The following is a 19,032-nucleotide window of genomic DNA, read 5'->3' as shown; positions in this document are numbered from 1 at the left end:
AGTGCCTTTAAGTAGCGGACGCAATTTGTCTAATAAGATATTAGGGATAACAGTGACTGGCTTCAGCCACTGTAGGTCACCTAGAAGCTTTTGGGCCTCATGCAATGTTGTTATTGATATTTGTATGGACAATTTTTGAGGCACAATCTTCTGTTCTGTGATTGTCCACCCTAGATACTTCCAAGGGGTTGACATCTGAATTTTATCTGGAGCTACTACTAAAGAAAAGTCTGTTAGGATCCTTGTAGCATCTTCAATTGTGAGGCTGTAAAGGGTTCTCTTTGAGCAAGCAGGATGTCATCCATATAATGATAAACAATGGTAGCAGGCATTTTTTGTCGTAGTGGTTGTAGTGCAGCATCGACATACAGTTGACAAAGTGTAGGAGAATTGCGCATTCCCTGCAGTAGAACTGTCCACTCAAATCTTTTGTCAGGTTCTTCATGGTTAAGGGCAGGAAGCGTAAATGCAAACCGTTTGGTATCATTAGGATGCAATGCAATGGTAAAAAAGCAGTCTTTCAGGTCTATTATAAAGATGGGCCAGTCTTTTGGTGTCATAGCTGGGTTAGGCAGTCCAGGTTGAAGTGCTCCCATGGGTTCCATTTGATTATTTACTGCTCTCAAGTCATGCAACAGCCTATACTTTCCGGATTTCTTCTTGATCACAAATATTGGAGTATTCCAGGGACTGGTGGAGGGCTTAACATGTCCTTGTTGATATTGTTCCATGACCAAAAGGTCTGCCTGTTCCAAACTTTCCCATTTTAGAGGCCATTGCTTAACCACAACAGGTTCATTGGTAATCCAAGTAAGTGGCAATGGGAAAGTCCAAGCAATGACCATTACTGTAAAGGGTGATCATTAGTGAGGACAAGACCCAGTTGAGCAAGAATATCGCGGCCAATTAGGCAGTGAACAGTAGGTGGCAGTGCTGTTACAGAAAATGCTGTCGATGCTTGTTTTCCTTCAATCTCGACTGTCAGTACAGGGGTACGATTAGCCAGCGTCATTCCTCCAATGCCAGTGACAGTGGTTGCTGAGGGCTGTATTGGCCAGGTGGAAGGCCAGTGTGCAGGATCAACTATACTCAAGTCAGTGCGTCTATCGAGGAGTCCCTTAAGTGTGATACTGCGTCCTTGATAAGTCAGACGACAGGACTTCTTAGGTCGAGTATTGAGGTCTATGGTGAGCAAGGTTAGGCCCCTCGTAGATCCGAAGCTTCCTTCGTTCCTGGGCTCTTGTGTAAGGGACATTAGTCCCTTGGTCATTTGAGGCAACGGAATCAATCAGGCTAGTCTCTGTCCTTTGGGTACTTTCACGGGGGGATACGGAGTATGAACCATAATCATAAGTTCACTTCTACAATCAGAGTCAATAACCCCCAGCTCAACATACAGACCCAGAGTAGTAGCAGAGGAGCGACCAATTATCAAGCCCCCTATTGGCTGGCCATTTATAAAAATAGGGCCAAAAAGTCCAGTGGGAACCTTATGCAAATGAGTGGAAAGGATGTCAACATCTACTGAGGCTGCCAGGTCCAAGCCGAGGCTCCCGGTTGTTGCTGGTTGGAGTTGTCGGAGGGTGCTGACAGTGCAGCTGCCATTTGTGTCCATGCGCGGCCGCTGCTCGCGCTGTTCTTTGAGTTTCCCTGCTTCCTTCAACAAGCAGTGGAGTTGTGCGTATTGGGTTGGCATTTTCCGCACCATACTCCAGTTGCTCCACATTCTCGACGGATGTGACCTACATTTCCACATCGGTAATACTTCATTCGATTGCTGCCAGCGTTGGTCGAGCGGGGGCGTGCGGCTGCGCTTGGAGGGGAGCAAGAGCTGCCATGACCTGATTCTGAGAGCTAATAGCTTGCTCACGCAGGGCTGTCGCTTGTTCCTGTAATCCCTCTCCTATTCTCTGCAGGGCATTTACTAAAAACACCTGGAGGCCAATCGGCATAGAGGCAGCCTTTTCTAATAGGTCCTGCACCCTCCAATCCCCTGGGGTCGAATTAATCAAGGCTCTAGTAGTAGAATTGCCATTTTGTAGGATGCATTGTCTTAGCAAGGCATCTTGCATATGATCTGCTACTCCCGCTTTAGACAATGCTTCCATGATCTTAATCTACAAAGGCACCAAGGGGCTCTTCTCTACCCTGTTTGATTCCCATATATATAGGTATCCCTCCCGGGGTTTTAACTTTATCCATCGCTCTCTTGGCCACTGTCATAGCTTCCCTGAGTTTGTCAGGTCCTAAAGCTGCTTGGGTCTCAACTCTCAGAAATGCACGTTGCCCTATTAGTTCATCAACCGTGATCCCTGTCAAGGCATCCCCCTGGGCCCTTGGGAGATTTGCACTCAATGCAGCCTCCTCTCTCCAGCGCGCCTCAAACAATAGTCGTTGATGCGGGGTATAAATCAATTTGGCAATGCCTCTGACATCTGCAGGCAACAGCACTTGGGCATTAAACATGTAATCGAGCATCTGTTTAACCGGTTCACTAGAAACTCCATAATTCACCACTGTGGCACGCAACTGGGCCAGCATTTTCCAATCTAAATTTTGCACCTGTGCCTGTTGCCCACCCCCTTGCAGGTTAGGCATATAAATGACCGAAAACACTAAGGTCTCCTGAGCCGCTGCAACGAGATCAGCGTCCCCCTTTTCCATCCCCTCGCGGGTGAGCGTATGTCAGATTTCATGTCTCTCCCTGGCCATGGCCTCCGCGAGGTCAGCTTCTGCCCCAGGGACAGGCTCCTGGCTACTGAGAGAAGCAGTTGCCCGAGGTGGGTGAGGGGGGTTGTGGTGACCATTCCCGGGGATCGTGATACTCGGCGGCTCAGCGGGGAGGGCGGATGGCACCAAGCAATTTCACATCCTGGCTGTTACGAGACATCTGTTGCTCAAGGTTGTTATGAGACATCTGTTGCTCAAGGACATAGTTTTCATGCTACAAGTCACGTACTCTCACACTCTTATCAACTTAACACTGTCGTGTCCCTTGCTGCATAGCCATTCTTCAGATAAACTCTCTACACTCCCTTCCTTGTCCCCAGTGCTGTGGGGGCCGGGCTGTGCTCAGGGGGTGCTCCAGGCTGACGTGTTCCACCTGGCAGCTGCAGGTGACCCCGCCCTGGGAGTGGGGGGGTTTCCAGCAGCACCAGAAGTTGGTGGGTCCAGTCCCCGTTTGGGACCACATTGGTGGCCATCACAGAGGGCTCCTGCTGGCCCTGGAACCACCTCAGCTGGATGTGGGCAGGGTAGAAATCCATAATGGGGCAGAGCAAGTGGCCAGGGTTGTGCTGGGAGCTCGAGAGCCCCAGCAATATTGACACAGTGGGATGGGCCTTGGAAGAGTCTGGGAACACACTGGGATCAGCTGGGGAGAACTGAGAGAGATGGGAGAGGGCTGGTGTGATTGAGAGGGACTGGGAATTAAATTGGATAGGATGGGGGGAGACTAGAAGAGAGGGGAGGTCTGTGATTGGACTCAAAAGGATTTTGAATGGACTGGGAGGGCACTGGGAGAGAGGGTGGAGGTCTGGGAGTGGAGTTACAAGGAATGGGATAGACTTGGAATGGAATGGCTTTGGACTGAGAGGAATTGGGAGGGACTCTGGGGAGGGACTGTGACGACTCTGGGAGAGACTGGGATGGACTGGGAGAACCACCAGAGTCACTTGGGGTGAAGGGGCAGCAGGCCACATAAGGTGGGCTGGGTGCAGTGGGTCAATTCCCAGGGAGGTTTTGAGGGGCTCCAAGGTCATTGCCAGGGCAGTGCCCAAGGGGACATGCTCTGCCCCATGCTCACCTCAGTGGACACTTTGTACTTTTACTGGTAGTGCCTGTCCACTGCAGCCAGCCTGTGCTCCATCCATTCCAGGTTGCTGTTCCAGTACCTGGCAACATTCTCGCCAGAGGAGGCATCCCCCACATACAGCCCCCCATCACCACCCAAGTGCAGGAGTTGCTCCCACTTGTAGATGTTCCTCTGCACCAACCTCACCCGCTCAGTGCCGTTAATGAAGTGACACCCAGACTTAACCATCTCCTGGAACAGCCCTTCGTGTGCAGGACACAGCTCTGGGGGTGCCCCCCGCAGCAGCCCAGAGTAGCCAAGAGTCCTGAGGCAATCCTGACTCTGCAGCCCAAGTGCCGCACGGCCACCAAGGGACCTTTCTTCCCACGGTCCCAGTTCCTCTCTTCCACCCTTCTCCATATTTTCCTCCCACTTTCCCAGAGCTCCCCAATCACCAGCTCCCCCCAACATCTGTTTGGGGGTCCCATCTCCCCATTTCCCTTTCTCTACACACCGTCCCAACACTTCCCCTCCTGCTCACCTGGAAGCCCTGCGCCCCCAGCAAGGGGGGCTCCAGTGCTACCAGCAGGGCCCCAGCTGCCGCCACACACGCCATGGCCAGCGCTGGGCAGGGTCTGACACCTCCCCCTCCCCAAGTTGCCCTGGTGGAGGGTGCTGGGGGCGAGGGTGGGGCGTGGGTGGAGTCCAGGTGAGGAGATCTGGGTGCTGCGGGACTGCCGGCAACTGGGGCGTCATCAGCGCTGTGCACTCTGATTGGCTCAATTATTAGAGTGCCTTCTCTGATTGGCTGAGGAGAGGCTCGGGAGTACAGAGAAGGAATAGGAAAGATCCCACTGGGACAACAGACCCAGCCTGGGCACAGGGAGGGAATTTATTACCAACCAAACCACGGCAGCACAAGGAGAAGGGAAAGAAATCCCTCCAACACCTTCCCCCTACACAACAGGGATCACCCACAACAGGGGTAATCCACCATGGAGAGACGGGGACATCAGAGTTTAGACCAGAGCCAATTTTATTGTGTGGAGCAGGTGTTTATAAAGGGATTTACTTGTACAGTGCTTATACAGGGATATGTTTTTGATAATAATTTCCCATTGGTTGCACATTCTTCATGACATCAGGTCACCTGGAAACCTTATCACAAAGTCTCACAACATGTTGCCTGGCCACTACTTGCCCAGGGAGACTTAAACTGTGTCTGTGTCTCCCACAGTTTCTGCTCAGTCAAGCCTCAGATATCGGGCCCCTTTATCAGCTCCAATGTTTTACTCTCTGTTTAATTCCCCATAAGGGGACACAAGGGCTCTGCCTAACAGGGATCACTGGGGATTATCCAGCCCAGATCCTCCCATGGGGGATGGAGCTGCAGCAGCACACCAAGCTCTTCCCTCACTCTCTTCCCTCTCTCCAGGCTCTTCCCTCACTCCAAGCTCTTCCCTCACTCTGGGCTCTCACAGGGCCTCCCTTAGTGCTGCCTCTGTTGTAGTCTGGTCAAGGCTGCGTTCCTGGAGAAGCTCTCCCCGCACTCCCCACACTCTCCCTGGTGTGGATGTGACGGTGGATGGTAAGGTTGGAGTTTCGCTTGAAGCCCTTCCCACAGTCAGGGCAGCGGAAGGGCCTCTCCTCTGTGTGAATCCGCTCATGTAGGAGGACACTGGAGCTGGTATGAAACCTCTTCCCACACTGGGGACACTCGTAGGGCCTCTCCCCAGTGTGGATGCGCTGGTGTGTTCTAAGATCTGAGCTCCGCCCAAAGCTCTTCCCACATTCCAAGCAGGTGTAGGGCCGTTCCCCAGTGTGGATCACCTGGTGCCAGATCAGCTCAGAGCTGTTTCTAAAGCTCTTCCCACACTCCCCACATTCGTAGGGCCTCTCCCCAGTGTGGATCCTCTGGTGCCGGATCAGGTGGGAGCTCCGGATAAAACCCTGCCCACATTCCAAGCACTCATAGGGTCGTTCCCCAGTGTGGATCACCTGGTGCTGGATCAGGCTAGAGATGTCTCTGAAGCTCTTCCCACACTCCCCACACTCGTATGGCCGTTCCCCAGAGTGGATCCCATGGTGCCGGATCAAGTTGGAGAGACGGCTGAAACCCTGCCCACATTCCAAGCACTCGTAGGGCCGTTCCCCAGTGTGGATCACCTGGTGCTGAATCAGGCCAGAGCTCTGGCTGAAACCCTTCCCACATTCCAAGCACTCAAAGGGCCGTTCTCCGGTGTGGATCCTCTGGTGCCGGATCAGGTTGGAGCTCTGGCTGAAACTTTTCCCACATTCCAAGCACTCATAGGGCCTCTCCCCAGTGTGGATCCTCCGGTGCTGGATCAGGTGGGAACTCTGGCTGAAACCCTGCCCACATTCCAAGCACTTGTGGGGCTTCTCCCTGCCATGAGGCTTCTCCACCAGCTCCGAGCTCTGGCTGGATCTCCACCCACCTTCCTGGCTAAGGAGGGCTCTTTCCTCCCCGCAGCTCCCTGGGCTGGGTTTGCAGCTCCACATGATGGATCTCCAGGGCTTTTCCTCCTCCTCCATTCAGCCACGCCCTGGGAATGAAAAATCCTGGTTTGGGGGAAAAGACAAGAGGAGACCACCTTGGATTGGGCATCCCTCCTTGCCCAAGTTCATCTCAGAAAATCATTGGGAATCTTGTGTCTGTAAGAACCTCCAAAACACCAAGACTCAGCCCAAAAATGTTGGGAAGGATGGATAAATATAATTGCCTGGCAAAAGATTTACAATAGTACAGCCAGGAGGAAAACAACCCCCACTTCTGGCTGGACAATACCCTTACCTACAGATAGGTCCAACAGTCAAATGGACTGTTCCATCTCAACCCCCCAAAATGTATGGTTCATCCCACATCTGTAACCCTCCCCTAAAGCTTCAAGTGTCTGTAACCCCATTGGCCCAAGTCTTGTTCCAGCCCACCTTGAAGCCCCCTGATAAGGGGTCTCCGAGGAGCCAGACGCTCTCTTAGATCTTCCCCTCTCTTGGATCCTCCTCCCTCTTGGAATTCCCATCACCTAGAACTCTTTGTCTCTCCCGTCCCCCATCACCTCGGGCCTTGCCATGTGCTGCGTCTGGCAGCTCCAAGCAAGATCTTTCACCATCCCTAATAAACCCTATATTCTAAGAGCAGCCTTCAGAGATCTCTCGTCCCCATTCATCAAAACCGTCCTGGAGAACAGCATTCACTACACAAAAATCCTGAAAACTTCAAGACACAGATCAAAAACTCCCCAAACATCACAACTCTGCAAAAACCTCCTCCAAAAGATAAAGATTCAGCTGCCACATAAAACCAAAAAACCAATATGTAGCTCAGAAAGCTGAGAAACACCAATATTCACCCCCTGAAAATCGTGGATTCCCCTCCACAGTAACCTGCTGCATGGGGCGGAGCAATGCTCCTGGGGCTGGGGGGAGGCTGCAGATACAGGGAGGGGTGGAACCTTGTGCTGCCTCCTGTTTCTGCTCCTCCTCCTCCTGTGTCTCTGCTTTTCCTCACACTCCTCTTCCTCCTGCTAGTCCTCATTTTCCTGCACAATCCCACCCTCTCCTGCCACATCTATCGTTTGACCATTTTGTTCCTCAAGCCTGCTTCTCCTTCCCTTCTCCTCCTGCCCCCAGGCCCAGCACCCACTGCCGGCTCCCTCTTCCCCCCAGACCCACAGCATCCCAGCCGAGGGGCAGGGATGGAGCTGGGGCAGGTCGGGCTGGGGCAGCGCTGGGCTCTCGGCCGCTCCCGCCCGCACTCGGTCCCCACTGCAGCTGCTCCCGCCAGGACAGCGCGGGGGGGCCCGGCCTTGGTGCTGCCCCACTCCCACCTCCCCAAATTCCCCTCGCGGGGGCGATGGGGCCAAGGGGGGGGGCGCAGGTGGGGTCCAGGTGGGGAACGCGGGGAGCTGCGAGTCTGCCTGGCAACTGGTGAGTCATCAGCGCCACAGGCTCTGATTGGCTGAGCTCCGCCTGAGGGCTGCGGCTGCAGCAAAGAGGGGACACCCTGCTCCAGGGGGCATGTCCCACAAACAGGGGACCCCCATGAAAGGAACAAGAGCAAAGTGTCTTTACAAACAGAGGCTCTGAATCTGCTCAGAGATAGGGCCAAGGACCATTATATAAGGAAGTGACAGCAGAAGCCATCCGTTTCAAAAAATGTTATCAATTGATGACACAGACAGCTGCTCAGCCAAGGTCCCGCTCAATTCACGAAATTCCAGAAGAAAAACAAAAACTTAACAGAGCCATGAATATCTTTTGCTATACAAAAGTGGGGAATTTATGAAGGGGGTATGTAGTAGGTGGATTGGAAAGTCTGTAGCTCTCAAGTACTTCAGCCAATGGGAAAAGGGAGAGGGACATGTGGCCAGAAGAATTAGGATGAAAAGGAGGCTGTGTCCTCCAACAATTGGCGAGATCCCATGGGGAATGTCCCATGGCCTCTCCCATTTTTAGGAATGAAATTACTTTTTACAGGACTCCTCTGTCTGCTTTGTGGACAGAATCCTCTGGTGATGTCAATTTTTCAGCACACCCTGAGGCTCATCCCGAATTCCTTCCACCATCCAAGGCGGCGGGCAGTGAGTGCAGCTGAAGGTGCCTCACCCTCTTTGGGTGATCGGCTCCCTTGGCTGGCGGTGGCACCGGGCATTCACTGGGGACCCGGGAGTGACCAGGAGACAGACGAGTGACACATCAGGGGGTCTGTGAAGGGTCAGCAGGGAGAGAGCACTGAAAATCTCATCAGTGAGTGCACTGGGATCTTTGGAGAGTGAACATGGCAGGGCACGCATGGAGGAGAGAAAAAGGAAAGCCAGGGAGGAGGGGTCCTGGCCAAAGGGATGATGATCCCAAAATGTCTCTAAAGGGTCCCTTGAGAGAATGTTGAGGTAGTTTGCAGATTCCCCCGGAGGTAATTGACGACATGGAAACCCAGGGGAGCAATAGGAGAAGTGGAGAAGGTGAAACGTAAATTTTAAGGAATTTAGAGATTTTAGAGGAGCTAAGATTTTAGTTAAAAATAAGCCTTACTAGAGTTAATTAAATTAAATGAGTAAGCCTTGATGAAGTTAGCAGTTAGTAGTTAACTAATAATTGATTGCTTGCTACCACAATGTTTAGTTAGCTGGGATTATAATGAAGAATATAGAAACTGACAAATACATTTTAGGAAAATAAGACAATTGTGGGCCTCCTCTGTTCTGAAACCAATTGAAGACAAGGAATGGGAGTTCTACCAAGAGTTCATTTGTCATATTTGAATTGAAAAGGTAGAAAGGTCAGAACGAGGAAGTCTTCATTAACTTCCTCATTTTTGGACCCCTCCCCGTGAAAGGGACCACCGACCCATTTCAAGGGACAAACTACGCATGCTTAATAGCTTCTGGAGTGATTAGCATACGAAGCAGGGGAATGGGATGTACCAGAATTATGAATATTTATTTTTATTTTGGGTATTCAATAGTTGTATGGATAAAAGGACTCTGTAATCACCTGGAAGGCGCAGTGTGTATTTGGGAGCTATCCCGCATGCTGCCCGGCGTTGAAAAAACACACACTTTCTAACTTTAAACTGTTAAGAGTTTTTGTCCATCACATTTGGATATTGGTAGTAGACCAATATCCATATTTTTTTTTATAAATCAAAGGAATTTGGACAACAGAGGATGGATGGTGTTGGCGTGCTGGGAAGGGATCAGGTGAAGGGGAGTGTGCAGATATATGGTTCAGGCAAGAAGCAGAAGGAGGAATATATGTGGTAAGACAAGGGACGATGGAAAAGAGAAGGAACAGAAAAATACTCAGGATTGGGATGTTTTTCAGCAGGGTCTTATCCTCACAATTTGCCAGCTCATACTTTGAATCACCAGGAGAGAAAAAGAATGAGAACAGGATGCCAGGGGGTTTCTCTGTGGTGGGCAGCGGCAGCAGCGGGCGCAGAGGTACAGGACCGGGAGCACGGGCTGGGGGCCTGTGGGGAGCTGCGGGGCCGGGCCGGGGCTGTGGGGCAGCCGGGGCTCAGCGCTGGGCGCTGCCTGAGCCCACCAGCCCCGGGCAGGGCCGGCAGTGGCCCCCGGCCCCCAGGAGGCTGCGGGACGCCCCGGCCGCTGCCCGGCCCCAGGGAGCTGCCGGCCCTGCCCGCCGGGGGGGCCGCCTTTGGACACTGCGGCAGGACAGGCACCGGCTCTGCCACACGGGCTGTGCAGGGGACCCTGAGCACAAGGAGCAAAACAAAGCAACATCTGGGAAACGCAGAGTGCACATGGAAGGATCAGGATTTTCTCTTAAGGATTCGGCTTGGGTCCCTGCAGAAAGGAAAGATTTTGCAGAAAGCTCAGCAGCTCTCAGAGGATGAGCACCCACAGGCAGTGACCGGGGCTGCAGGAGTGGCAGAAGAAGGCCCTGCAGCACTTGGGCACAAAGGCACAGCAGCTGAAGGCAAGAAGGGATGAGCAAAAGGCCAAGCTGAAGGCAAAGGCCATGGCAGAGTTCCCACAGCCCCTGAGGGATCAACCCCAGGGCCCAAGGGGGCCCCAGCACCCAGGGAACGGCATCGGACACAAGCACCTGGCAGAGGCATTGCCCTCCTGGCCAGGGCAGAGCCCACCCAAACAGCCCCTGGGAAGGAGTCGGGGCTCCAGCTGCAGCCCACAAGGACACTGCAAGCACAGACAGCAGCACCCTCAGGAGGAGCGAGTCCACCCCTGCATGGACATGGATTGTCAGGGCTCTCTGAGCTCCCATCCCACCGGGGACCCACCACACTGCAGCCCTGGAGAACATTCAGGCTGGGTCTGCATCCAGAGGAGGCCTCTCCTGTTGGACACAAGGGCCTCTCCATCCACTCTGAATCTTACACCTAAGGGGGGAAAATTGTAAAGGAATGTTTTCATTATTAAGGGAATAAATGGGAAAGCTGAGTTGGTATAATTTGTACGATCACTATTAGGAGCTGTGGGGGATAGGTGTGAAATAAACTAATTTATTTTTCTTCCTACTCTGATTGTATATATCTAGGAAGGCATTTGATGGTGGCATTGTAATATTGTAAAAGGTGATACAGAGGCTATTGCTGCTGCACCTTTGTGTCAAATGTCTGGAAAGGACTATGCTGAAGGGAACCCAGAGGTGTGGGCAGCCCCAGGGAAAGAGGGAAAATTTGATTCGGAGCCTCTCCAAATTACTTGGAAGCAACCAGGACAAGTGATGTCTAAAAGCAACACCATGTTCCAGGGGAGGGAAGGAAGGGCTCACAGCCTGGTATGGAGTCCCTTCTAAAGGCAGGGCTTTTGGAGCCAGGGATGTCTCCCTACAGCACTCCTATCCTGCCACTCAGGGAATCAGATGGCTCCAATGAGGAGGGGAAGAAGAAGTGGTAGACAAAGACCCTGTGAAATGGCTGAATTTTCGCGCTAAAAATCATCTTTCGAGTATTTGAAAAAAAGTGCAAATGGTGGAGAAAAAGGTTTAATACTTGAGACATATTTTGACTGAAGGTTTGTGGTGGATTGACCCAGAGAGCCTCGGGGCAATCTCAGAAGAAACATTACCCACGACCAAAAAGGAGCTGAGACAATTCTGAAGTTTAATACGGAATTACACAGCCTGAATTGAGGATTCTCTGTTCCAGCCAGAACAATGTAGGACTTTTTAACCCCAGACAGCCTCCATGCTGTGGTATGGACAGGAGAAAGAGCAAAACTTGAGAAAATGAAAAGCCAAAACTATTGATGCCTCAGCTCTGGCTCTTCCAGACTCAGAAAAGAAATTGGAATTGTAGGTGAATGTTAAATAGGGCCAGGCCAAAGGAATTCTTGGGCCAAAATGTTTCACCCAGTGGCCAGAGTGGCCTCGTCTGCAGAATTGTGCAGACACAGCTTCAACGGGAACCGAGGCCCAAAACCTGATGACAACAGGATCTCCAACTGTTCCAGGCTGCCATCAAGTTCAAGCTTTGATAACCAAAAGAGCCTCGCAATGGATGAGCAGTGCTCGGTTATTACAGTATGAAACTTGTTCAGTGGCACAGGAGGATTCAGAACTGAGGACAGGGGAAGGGTTTAACCCAGCCTCCTGTTTGAACAGCCCCCAGAGGGGCTGGGAAGAAACCCAGCACTGCATTCAAGTGACACAGCTCCAGACCCAGCCTGGGAGAGATTCAGGAGACATTGCCTGGCCTGAGGCAGAAAATGTCTTTGTGGATGGCTCTTCAAGGGCAGCAGAAGGGAAAAGAGTCCCAAGACACGCTGTTATTGAGGAAAGGGAATCAGACAAAGCGCAGGTTACCCCCCATGGTCAGCTCAACCAGCACAGCTGTGTGTGCTTGTAAGAGCCGGGCACTGAAATGCCCTGAGCAGGAAGGCTTCAATATCTTCTGGTGACACCATCTCACCTAACAGGGGGGCAAAAGCAATTCTGATTGCTCAGCAGCCACTGGATCACTTATTAGGGTACCTCTAAAAAAGTAATTCATATAAAAAGGATTGTGGAAGCAACAGACTCAGACAGCAGAACTCATTTTACAGGAAAGATCCTCCAGGGGGTTATGGCAGCTTTAGGAATACAATGGGATCTCCATAACCCCTGGCACCCCCAGAGCTCAGGCTGGGTACAAAGAATGAATGGGGAAAGAAAGAAACACTTCTGGAAGCTGGGGATAGAAACCAACATGCCATGGCTATGGCTTTTGCCATTGGCTTGGGCAAGAAGAAGAGTCAGACCTAGAGCAGATTTTCAATCATTTCCCCTTGGAATTGACCTTGGGAATTCCTTACCCTGGGAATTCTCCACCTAGTGCAGGGTGCAGCTAAGGAATGCACATTTAAAGCAGTTTGTGGCCAGAATCCTGTCTCTGGTGCAATCTCTCCCCCAGGAAGCTGGGCTGGCACAGAGCCTGCCTTGGCACTTTGCTGTTGCCAACATCCAAGCAGGACATCGGCTCCTGCCTAAGGAGTGCAGAGCAGCACCACTGGTGGCCAAGTGGCGTGGCCCGTGCCAAGTGGCCCCGAGGCCAGAAACAGCCGCCAGCACAGCTGAGCACGGGGGGACCCCTCAGCCTCGGCTCCAGGTCTCTGCAGCCCCGGAGATTTGCACTTCCCGCCTGCAGCAGGAGGATGGGAGGCCCCCACTGAGCTGCACTGAAGGCAGCGCAGCAGCAGCCAGGGCTCCACAGCGGGGCAAGGCCCTGGGCCTGCCCACACATCCTCTGCTGAAATCCTCGGCCTGGCCACGCTCCTTTGGCAGCTCCAGCCACCGGGGACAGCCCTTGCTGCCACTGCTGCAGCTTCAGGGCTCTCTGGGCCTGCCCTGCCACAGCTGCTGGGCAAGAGCACGGGACAATTCCACTCTGGCTCTCACTTACACTCACACACTGCCCTGCCTGCCATGGCATTGATGGAAAATAGACCAGCTCATAGACTTTAACATTGTTAACCTTTGATTTCTCTACTCTGGCTTGGTTTGTCTTGGCCCTGGGGAAAGAAATGTTAATGGTTTTGTTAAGGGATGTTGCACCACTCCATGGAGATGAGTTTAACATCTCAACACACTGGGAATGGCCCAAAAGATACCCACAAAGATAACAACCAGCAGCAAAACATCAACCCCAGCAGTTAACAGTGACCAACACCTACCCCAGACACTGCCCCCCCAGAGCCGCAGACACCTGGTCTGCCAAAGGCTGAGAAGGAAATCCAGAGCTTCGCACCTCATTAACAGCAGAAGCAAAGAAATCCGGGTCCAATAGGAAACCAAATACTAAAAACTGCAAAACTTGAAACAATAAAACATTAAACCACTAGATTTAGACTGGTTCAGACTGTTTTAAGTTTGGGAAAAAGCGAGTAAAACCCACGTGTCGTGGAATGATTTTCGCTGCACACCCGTGCTTTGTGGGGATGGAATGATTTCTGCAGCACATCCTGGCCAGAATCAAGGAATGACTTGAATCTAACACTAAACATATTGGTGGAGTTTTTCTTTTTCCTTAAGTTCAAGTACAAAGTTTATTACATTAGAGAATTTTTTTGTAATAATCCCACTTCTATATTGCCGGTTAGGTTTCAGTCAGGGATGTGGGAATGAGTTTTTGCTCCAAGGAGAAGTAGAAAACACTTAATTGCCTTGGAATTTTTTTGTGTATGTTTATGCGGGGCTTTTAGAGATACCAAAATTTTGGTCTGGGTTTTTCGACGTTCACCTTTAGGCTGCACTTTGCAAAACTAGAAGAGATTTAAAGGTGACCCCTTAACCCATAAACAGGCAGCCAAGAGAGGAGCTTTATAAATGCAAATTAACACTGCTGGGGAAAAGTGGGGACAATGAACCTGGCTCTTCTTCCCTGGGTCAGGAATTGGCTGATTCCTTCTGCCCCTCACCCCAAGCTCTGCCTGCTTGCACAGATGGAATCTGCAGGGCTGAAGGCAGAGCCCATGGTGAGGATCTCTGACTCTGAAACAGAAGTGGGTGAAGCTGCAAAGGGAAACAGCAAATGGAGAATGTTGTGAAGACTTCACTAAAATAAGGGGGGGGGGGGGCGGATCATCCCTCTGCCCACTCCAACATCTGCTGTCACAGTCTATGCTGTCGGAATCCACGGCATCCCTCTGGCTGCCCTGGCAGGGCTGGGACCCTGGCAGGGTGTCAGGAACACCCCTGTACAGAGCCCCAAGAGACACTGTCTCTGATCTCTGTCCATGGAAAAGAGTTTTCAATCTTACAGGATGAATTACAAGCTCTTGAGTGTTTGATATAAGTAACAATTAAGTATGGCACAGGTGCAAAAGTAAAATTTTAGGATTCTAGATTAGGGGTCCAAAGGGGACAAGATGGAGGAAATTGGGCGTGTCTTGTTCTTTTTCTCCTTCTTCATGCCCTCCATGTTTCACTGTGATGTTGGCATTTTTCTGTTGGTTTAGGCTGGGCACACACTGTTCAACGTAGGTGACAGATATTGGCACGTTATTGTAAATACAGCACAGGTAGTTTCTGGTATATAATGTTTGTAACATCCCACTGAGGGCAGAGCCCCACACGCTGCCCTGCAGGACAGACCTGCAGCAGGGCAGCAGAACATGTGATAGATAAGCAAAAATAAACAACCTTGAAAACCAGCACAGACTAATTATGACTTCTTCTTTGGCAATGGGGCAGAAAGACAGAGACTTTCCACAATTTCAGAATCATCAATACCACAGATTCCAACATATGCTGTACAGGGTGTATCAGAGCACTGGGGTTCTTGCTAGAACAAGTTCAAGGAAATCAGTTGGAAATCAAGTATTTGATGATGTAATTAGAAAAATGCGGTCAATCCATGCAGCCCCAGCTTGAGGGAGCGCCCAAATATGGGGAAAAGATGAAGGGCCACTAGAACAAATCCTACAACACCATGGACCAGCCCCTGGGAACCTCAACAAATTTGTTAAAAATGCATATTTTATGGCTTTACGCAGATAGTTACTGTTATGTGTAGTAGATATAATTCGTGCCATTTCTAATAGGATATATGTGATATTGAATATTTGTTAGAGTATACATGTTTGTATTAGGATTCCTCCCCCCTCACAGGCGCAGGTGAGACCGGGTGTAGATTGGAAACTGATTTACAAGTAAGAAGGTACAGCTCCCCAGGAGATGGGCCATGTCTGGGGAGATACAGAAACCCCAGGTGCTGATCGTTAGCATGAACGACCCGAGATGGATATCATGGAAATCCTGAGGCAGATACATGTGAATACAGCGTTCCTGTAAATTTCATCAAAGGATTCAACAAACTCCAGTCACTGATTTGTTCTCCCTCATCACCAAAAAAGAAAATCTTATTAACATATGGACTCTGAAAAGAAGAAAAGACTGATTGCCGAAATCTTGGCCTTAGGCGGAATTTTCCCTATAAAACCCGCGCTTGTGCCAGGATGGAGGTGTGTGGGCATGGAGGAAAACCTCTGCTGAGGCTGACTCCTTGTTGCACACCCAGGGCCGACCCCAGACTCGGCTCTGTTCTTTTCTTGTGGCTGGCTAGATAAAATTCGATTGCAAAATAAATATTTTATTTTTCATAATAATTTAGCTGGACAAATTTTCATTTATAACAGTTACTATATGTCTTATGTTATATTGATTAGTTGTGCTGTATTAACATTTTAATAGTATGGTAAATGTAGCGTTGTAGATAAAATGAAGGTTTAGTAGTTAAAAGAGAAACTAAGCATGGGGGGGGGGGAGTTTAAGGAATGAGATACTCACTCAAGGAACACCTAAATTTTCCAGAGAAAAGAAAGTTATGGTTTTCTTATTAGAAGAAGCTAATTGTGTATTGTTTTAAGGGTGATTCCTTAGTTCACAAGGTATGCTCGTCTTGGCTTAAGTGCCTGAGCATCGTGACCTCAGTAATTCTTTGCTTTTTATTGTCTTGTAATTGTCCTAACTCTAAATTTTTATTACTCTAATTGTTTTATTATATTTTGTACCTTTTTACTATTATTAAACTTTTAAAATGTTAAAAACCAAGTGATTGGTGTTTTTCACAAATTCATATCAGGAGGCAGAGAACCCATTTATCAATTAAATGGCATTAGATTACAAGCTGTCCTCGAAATAAGAACCCACCAGAAACCTCCAGCTCCTGACCTTCCTGCGGACCAAGCCACTGAAATGAGGAATATGACATTTCACCAGGGGATGGGATCAGATTATCTGTGAGCAGAAAAAAACAGGAGTCTGGGGGAAAATAAATTACTCAAACTGATGTTGGCAAAGAGTTGACAAAGGAAAGCGCTGAAAAAGATGAGAAAGGAAATAGGACAGCAGTTTATGTATTGGTCCACACATGGAAAGGATGGGAATGGGACACACATTCGTGGCTCCCCGGCACACCAGGGGTTAAACGAATGCTGCTTCTCCTCTTCTGTGCTGCAGCAACTCTCATCTTTTTACCATGTTCCACACCTTGGCAGTGCAGCTCATCCAGCAGCTGAGCCAGGGGATGCAGGTGGCAGCCAGGCCTCCTGATCCACAAACGCCTACAAAAGGACAGGGAATGAGGGCACCGAGAATAATCCCAAAACCAAAGAGGACCCGGGAAGAACAAAACAGAGTCAAGGAGTAAATCTGCCCGGAGATAGGGCCAAGCACTTGTAGATAAGGAAGTAACTAGGAGAAACCATCAGTTCCAATAAATGTCACAAATTAGCCCAGACAGCTCCTCAAAGTCCCGCTACATTCCTGAACTTCGAGGAGAAGAACAAAGACTTAACAGAGCCATGAATATCGGCTGTTATACAAAAGGAGGGTGCATATTAACGAGGACAGGCAGCAGGCGCATCAGGAAGTCTGAACCTTCCAAGGACCTCAGCCAGTGGGCAAAGGCAGAGGGAGATGCGGCCGGGGAGGATAAAAAGGAGGCTGCGGACTACAACCATGGCAGAGAGCGCACGGCAAATGCCCCACGGCCTCTCCCCCTGCTCGGCAATAAAGTCACTTTTACAGGACTCCTCGCTCTCCTCCGGCCACAGAAACTTCCGGCGACGGGAATTTCCCCGCACGCTCCCGGCCGCGGGGCAGCCCCCTCGGTCCTACCCACAGCAGCCGGGCCGAGCCAGCGCTGCTCCGGCAGCGGCTCCTGCCCAGGCCCCGGCGGGAAGGAGACCGCGGGCAGCCGCTCCCGCCGCGCCCTCAGCCCGGGGCCGGCACGGCCCGGACACGGCACCACCGACCCGCCGCAGCCCCCTGCCGCCCCCTCCGCCCGCAGCCAGCCCCGAGCCCCCGCAGAACCCAGCGCGGCTCCCACCTGCGCCGGGGCCGCCTCCGAGCTCCGCCGACGCCGCCTCACCGCGCTCCGGCCGCTGCCGCCGCTCCCGGGCCCGCACAGACCCTCCTGGCGCCAATGGCGCCGCTGCCCGCCCACGGCCGCCCTCAGCCCGCCGCCGGGGCCGTGCTGCGTCCCGCTCCCACCAATCAGCGCGCCGCAACCGCGACTGACGGCACCAGCGGCCAATGGCAGCGAGCTGGGGGCGGGCTCTGCGCACGGCCCAGACTCGCCCCGCGCTCTCAGGGCCCCCCGCGCTGCGTGAGGGCAAAGCCGGAGATGAGCAACAGCCCCGGGACGGGCCCGGGCCCGAGGCGGGATTGAGCTGCCCACACAAACAAACTTCTCCGCACCTCCCGCCACGGCTTTCCCGGCCCTGCGCCTTCCGTGCCTCCGGCTCTGCGGGAAGCCCGGGAGCCTCACTTCTCCTGCCCCTCATTAGTGCATCGCTGCTTCGCTTTGATTTCCCCCAAAAAGGGAAACCTGCCCAAAGCCCTGTGGGGGAGCGGGGGAGGGGAGAGATTTCTGGCAGAAAACTCCAAAGACTCAGAGCAGGATGAGGAGAAGTCAGTGCAGAACCTTAAATGCAGCTTTCCCCACGGCTCCCTGCTCCCAGCTGCACCTCCTCCCCCGGCAGGGCAGGAGACAGGGAATGGGGCCGTGCTCAGCTCATCCCCCGCGGCTTCTCCCTCTGCTCAGGGACAGGAGTCGTTCCCTGCTGCACCCTGCGCTCTCTCCCAGCCGAGACTTCTCCAGGAACTTCTCCGAGCCGAGTCCATCCCCTGGGGCACAGCCCCCTCCAAGTGCTGCAGCGTGGGTCACTGTGCCACGGGCTCGGTCCTGCCAGGCCAGGCTGCTCCAGCGGGGCCCCTCTGCCCGCGGGGTCACAGCTCCTCTCAGGCATCCCCGAGCTCCAGCCTGGCTCCTCCAGGGGCTGCAGGGGGATCTCTGCATCCCCATGGACCTGCAGGGGCATCTCTGCATCCCCATTGTTATAAATGAATCAGCCAATTACTAATTAGAGGAATTTATTAAATCAAGTCAAAATAAAAATTGCAAAAGCTGTAAGTAAAACAGTGCCGAGCCAGGCAATTGTTGCTGGGTGAACTGGGTTCAGGCTATGCAGCCCTGTAACGCTGGCAGTCCACAACGTATTGATTCTGCAGGGTCTTCTTTATACTGTTTTCAGATGTAGCAGGATTCCAGGTGGTCTTCCTGTTCCCTCTCGTCTATCTTGCCCCTTTCCACATATTAATGCATGTTCTTTCCTTGTGCAGAGTTTTTATTGCTGAAATCTTGTTAGATGGTATTCCTCTCGAATATCTTGTTTGGCAACAACTATTCATCTTATCATTCAATGGTTATCTTCTAGATTGAATAATCTTTCAGAATAACCATCCTCTGAGGCAGG

At 51.6% G+C, this 19,032-nt stretch overlaps 1 long non-coding RNA gene and 1 pseudogene across 1 annotated transcript in view; both read right to left on the bottom strand.

The window, feature by feature from the left end:
* Positions 1–19,032, bottom strand: part of LOC140680456 (uncharacterized) — a 41,841-nt gene that overhangs the window by 12,506 nt on the left and 10,303 nt on the right. The gene's annotated exons all lie outside the window — the stretch shown is intronic.
* LOC121468887 (uncharacterized) lies at positions 4,812–17,762 on the bottom strand (annotated as a pseudogene).

This window comes from Taeniopygia guttata, chromosome 22, assembly GCF_048771995.1.
Source record: "Taeniopygia guttata chromosome 22, bTaeGut7.mat, whole genome shotgun sequence".
Classification (NCBI taxonomy): domain Eukaryota; kingdom Metazoa; phylum Chordata; class Aves; order Passeriformes; family Estrildidae; genus Taeniopygia; species Taeniopygia guttata.
Note: the sequence above shows the minus strand (reverse complement) of the source record. Positions and strands in the feature narration are given on the sequence as shown.